Here is a 6,000-nt window from a genome sequence, read left to right as displayed (position 1 = left end):
GTCACTGAGTGGTTATGATAACATAATGTATGTCACTCATCCACGTGCTCCGGTGTGGATGTTTGTTTTCTTCATGATTGAAATATTTTCCCCATGTTCATGCCTCTGTTGAAGTGATTTATGTTATCTGCTCTAAATATTCAAATGCTGTATCTTATTGCATATCATGGTCATGTTAACCTGTCTCAGTGACAGTTTTGTCTGTTGAGCCGTCTCTCTTTGTCTTGGTGCTTTTTCACCAAGTTTGATGCACGTATTAGTTTGTGCTTTTGTGTATTGTTGGAAGTTTTGGTTGGGTCTGCACTATCTTCAGTCTGGGTTTATATATTGTTTGCACTGAATCTTGTTGACAATTTTTTGTGGGGTTTTGTTGCTTGGTTCTTTTCTGTTGGCCTGTTCTCTTGCAGATGTCTCGTCGATCTTCCAGGGGTAAAGACATTGTTGCTGACGAACCAGCAACACCAGTTGCTAAAAGAACTCGTCTATCATCTCAGGCATCTCAAGATCCCAATAAGGATAGATTCAGAGTTCCCCTTAACTCACATGCCTACTCAAATGTGTTTGACAAGTCAACCACTATAGTGGAACGGGTAGTAGAGTTCAACACCTTAGGGACTTCTTTCATCCCTCGAATCTTTGAGAAACGAGACTGGGCAAACTTGTTCGAAAACTTTGATGATCCAATGGATGAGCTGGTCAAAGAATGCTTCTCCAATGCAACTGATCTTGGACCTAACCTCATTTTCTGGGTCAGAGGAACAGAGTTCTGTGTTACCCCATACTCCATCGCAGATCTTCTCGGCATCACCAGACCTCAGAATGTAAATTTAACTCCCTATGATGAACGAAATCCAGAGGTTGGAGAAATTTTACAAATCCTAGGCCACGATCATGAGGTATCCAATGCAGGAACTTCCATCAGCACCGCAAAGTTTGCATCTGAGCTGACCACACTGAAGTTGATCATGTTCACCAATCTCTACCCACTGTCCAACACTACATTCATCAATCTTGGGAGAGCTATATTTCTGTGTGATCTCATTACCGGAGCCCCCATTGATATATGTGCTCACATCTACTACAACTTGAGGAAGACCGCGTGTCGATCTACAGCTCGAGGAATCATTCCATTTTGCAGTCTCGTCATGAAACTCATTCTTAGTGCAGGCATTACTCCTCCTGCAGATGGTAAAATGTTGACTCGTCAACGTCCCATTTCATTACTCACTCTTCAAGCGAGCAGAAGTCACTCCTCCAAATCACCAAGAAGTGCTCACATCTCTCCGGTTACTTCATTTGCCCCTGACTCAGAGCCTCCTGCACATACCACATCTGCATCTCGTGCTGTTCCTGAAGCTTCACCGGCTGGTATTCCGCAAGCACAAACTGCTTCTCATACTGACAGAGTTGACAGTGTACTTGAGCATATTCAGAAACGCGTTGATGAGTTTGTGGCACTTCTCTACTCCACAAACAACCATGTCCAAATGCGCCTCGAGACTATGGAGAATCAGCTAGATGAGATTCAACGAAAGTTGGACGAGAGTCTTTAGCTATTCGTGACAAAAAGGGGGAGAGCATTCAGTAAGGGGGAGAAAAGTTCAAAGGGAAGTGTGCATAGTGATAGGGGGAGTACACACATACTTTTGTCATACTTTTGTTTTTAGTCTTATCTTCTAAACTTATGGTTCTTATGGTTTTGATACACTGTGTTTTGGTGTATTGCTGTTTCTAACTCATTTCATAGACTCTTGGTTTAAACTTTAATATATGTTGTTGATGTTATTCAGGATATTCTGTGTTTGTACCCATATGCTTATGTAAGCTTTTAGGGTTATTGTTTTATGCATAGTTTGTAGGCTTTATGGTATGTACCTTGCTTAAGTGCAGCCTTTATGCTATGTTGAAATCAGTACTTTAATCTAAATGTTCTGCATTTTGGTTTATGTACTGTCACTCTTGTGCCCTTGTAGGATTGTTCCTAGATGCATATGCCATGTGTGCTATGCATTGGTTGAGTGTTGAGCATACAAGTGTCTTGCCTTGTGCTTGTTAAATTGTATGTCCTTGTGTTCATTCCAAGTGTGAATGAGCACTGTGATCACTACCTTGTGGTGTTCACTTGGTTGATCAAGCCATGATTTGTTTATTAACTCCATCTTTGCTTGATCTCATATTGCCTGTTTCATATGCATTTATAATTTTCTGCTTACAATGATCATGGTGTATTGTTGTGTTTCAGGAGTTTATGTTCATATGATTCAAGTGCTTCACAGCTTCTAGAGTTAGGTGTGAGTGAGTTTTGTTCAACTGTTCCCAACTCACATGTTAAGTCTAGAGTCTGTTTTAGGGTTTTGTCACGGAATAGGCAAAGGGGGAGATTGTAAGGTTGAATTTATTCAACCATCTAATTGGCTTTATTCCGTGCTAAATTTGCTTGTAATTCAGCATTTAGTAACCCTGTATTTAGGTGGGATTGTTGTAAGGGTAGTGAGTGAGATAGAGTGAAGATTGCTCAAGAGTGTGCAAGAAAACAGAGTGTCGCGGTTGGGACTCGCGGGTGGACTCGTGGCTGCAAGTCGCCAGAAGCTGCACACGTGCCAAGCATGCTGGAAGATGAACAGTCATGCTAGCTGGAGCACTACAGGACAAAACAGGACAACTGGCCATACGGTTAACTCGCGACTGGAACTCGCGACTTGGTCAAGCCGCGAGGTCAAGCCGCGAGCCACCCCTGTTTTGGAAAAACCTGACGTTTCACATTCCTCTTCACTCCAGTATAAATACCCTTTTAACCCACGATTGAAAGAGAGCTTCCAGAGAGAATTTTGAGAGAGAAACCCTAAAGAAAAACAAGATTGTTTCACACACAATCCCTACCTTAGAGTCTCATCAAATTCCCTCACTCTCTTCCTCTCCATTGTTAAATCCTTGAGAGGCATTATACCAAACCTGGTTCTCACCATTATCATCTCTGTGAGACAGTCGTTTGGAGTTCTGGGAAGCAGTTAGGAAGGAGCCAATCTACATTGGTTGATGCTACGGTCTAGTAGCGGAATTCGGAAAGCTAGAAAAGAAAAAGGTTCGGCGCAACCTCGTTGGAGCAAGAAGCTTGGAGGGCTTAGGTGCACTGGGTAGATTAGGCTTGGAGGGTCTATTGCTGTCCTTGTATCCCAACTGTATTTTCTAGTGGATTGATTACCGCTTGGAGGGCGGCGTAGAGGTTTTTCGCCGAGGTCTTCGGTTTCCTCTTCGATAACACATCGGGTGTTATCTTTGTGTTTGCATCTTCCTTCCTCTCTATCTCTGCCTTTACATTATCTGCTGTGGTTTATTTTGTTATGGCTTAGATAGTTGTTTAACCAATTTCATATTATAGCATATGTTAAGTTTCCGCACACTTGTTGTTTGACATATTGCTTGTGTTGGTTAAGTTGGTTTTTGGGGGTCTAAACGTTCAAAAGTGTTTTTGTACACGTTTTTGAACTTTCAATGGTGATTTGATTTCTCTGAAATTGGTAAAAGTTATTCAAAAACAAATTTTGGAAACTGAATTCATTCAAGGGATTTGTAACAAACGCATGGCATGCATCAGTAAATCCTATCAAAGTTGATAAATAAGTAAATAACTTGAAAAGATTGTAGTATCACACACACATATATAAACTTCGAGGGGCTTTGGTTTTTAGGACAAAAAAAACCAAGTGAATGACCGGTATTATCAAATGAGAGATTAAAGCAAAGACATGAGTGACGCAGAACAATGTCTATAGTTTTTTTTTTTTGGAGCAAAATGTCTATAGTTTTTCTTTGGGCAAGAGACATTTCCCTTTTTCTTTAGACATTGTCTATTAGACACACCTTACACACACATGCACACCATTTTTCAAGTTGGAAATCATGGCTTCAATCATGAATTTATTTTCAGTAAGTGTGTACTGAGGGATGGAAATTCTTAAGTACTCCAATGGATGTGAGAGGAGGGAATGTTATTCAAGAATTACTCGAAACATTTCTTTTTTTCATAGCAATTAAGTAAGGCAATTTTCCATATAAAGTGCAAAACGTACATGTTGTTCATTTTTATTTATCAAGCAAAATGTGTGACACTAGAATACCCAGAGAACATAAAGTAAAAAAGATGTGAATTTTTTCCAATTGCTGTTTCCGATGGGTGGCCAGAGAAACAAATGTTGCGGCTCATGTCTTAGCCAAGTGGTCTTTGTTGAAAAACTCTTTCGGTTCTTCTAATGTGGGGTTGAGGCTTCCTTGTAAAAAGATGTGAATTTATTCAAGACTATGCTCATAATTGTTGGAATCTGCTGCTGGTTGTGAATAATGAGAGATTGAAGGTTTTTTTTTTTTTTTTTTGCCTGAAAGTCTAATACAACATATACGGACACCAGTTAACCTAAAAACTTAACCTAATGCATTTGGACCTAACTATGTTATATTAATCCTTCATTATTCTCATTATTATTCAATGTGGGATTTCACTTACATATGTATTCTTGAAAATATTTTTGTATAGGGAAAGGAAAATATACAACAAAATCAATCATAAATAATTTTTGGGATTTAAAAGAATGTTGAATACCATTTTAGTAAATGATTGATTTAAATGTATAAGGAATCAATATTATTTTGTGTTTTCTTTTATTGATATCTTTTTCTCTTTCTTTTTTTAAGAAAACACACACACAAGAGAGGGGGAATGGGGTTTTAATATAAAGACTCACTACAAACTTTACTGAAAATTCATGGTAACTTAGGTCCATTTGGTTAGATAGATAGAAAAGTGGAAGGATAGAAAAGTGGGAGAATAGAAGATATTTTAGTTCTCTCATGTTGTTTGGTTGTGAGGATGGAACGTTAAGGGATAGATTATATAGTTTTATAAATTTATTCTTATGTCAGTATTATATGATATAAGAAATAATATTATTTACATTTCCATTATATTATACACACACACGCACACACACACACACACACACACACACACACACACATATATATATATATATATATATATATATATGTTAGGGTCATATTTTTTTGTAATTGGCTAATCATTTGACAAAATACACTTTACTTGTAATTGGGTAGATCTAAGATGAGTTTAGTACTTCAAGAGATATGTTGTTCAAGTCAAGTATTAAAGACATGAAGATTGATCCAATAAACAAATGAAGAAAAACTGCTCACTAATTCTCAACAGATAGCTGCTATCGAGACTTAATTCGAAGCTTGATAGATAGCTCGACACCAGCTCAATCTATTGAGATTACGATTTCAGAATTTTCAGATTTGAAATCCGACCCAAGCTTATGTGTATATGTAAGGTTTTTTTTCTCACAACCCTAGACATATATAAGGCTTATTTTTAAAAGCCTTCATATACGAATACAGTGACCAAGTGTTTAATTTTTCTGTAAAAAGATACTGCATTTGTATGCCATTGGGTTTTGTAACCAAGTCTTTTTGATCTTCATTGTTAATGAAGTAAAGAACTTTGCAGCCAACAACAGTTATTCAAGTTGCTGAAGTTAGTCACGTACTTGGATTTGTGCAAATGAGTTAGTCACAAATTGGAGGTTTGTGCATGAAGGGAAAGAAGGCTACTACAAGATCAAGTCTAATTGGGTATTGGAGTGAAGGTTCAACTGTAGGTTGGTATTTTGGGATAGGTCAAGGTAGTTGGTAAAATTCCTTATACTTGTAACCGTTTGATTGTTAATTAGTGGATTCTTGGGAGTAGTGGCATTAAAATCACTTGGTGGGGTTTTTGCCTTGCAAGGTTTTCCCCATTTGTCAACAAATTACTGTGTCAAATTTATTTTCTACTGCATTTAGTATTTTTGGTGATTAGTTGGTGCCTCCACGGTTTACATGCAATTGAACCTAATTAATTAACTTGGGTAATTGAATTAATTAACTGGGGTTAAGCTATCTTAACCCAACAAGTGGTATCAGAACACACACAGTCTAATTAGATTT

This window comes from Quercus robur, chromosome 6 (assembly GCF_932294415.1).
Source record: "Quercus robur chromosome 6, dhQueRobu3.1, whole genome shotgun sequence".
Lineage (NCBI taxonomy): Eukaryota > Viridiplantae > Streptophyta > Magnoliopsida > Fagales > Fagaceae > Quercus > Quercus robur.
Note: the sequence above shows the minus strand (reverse complement) of the source record.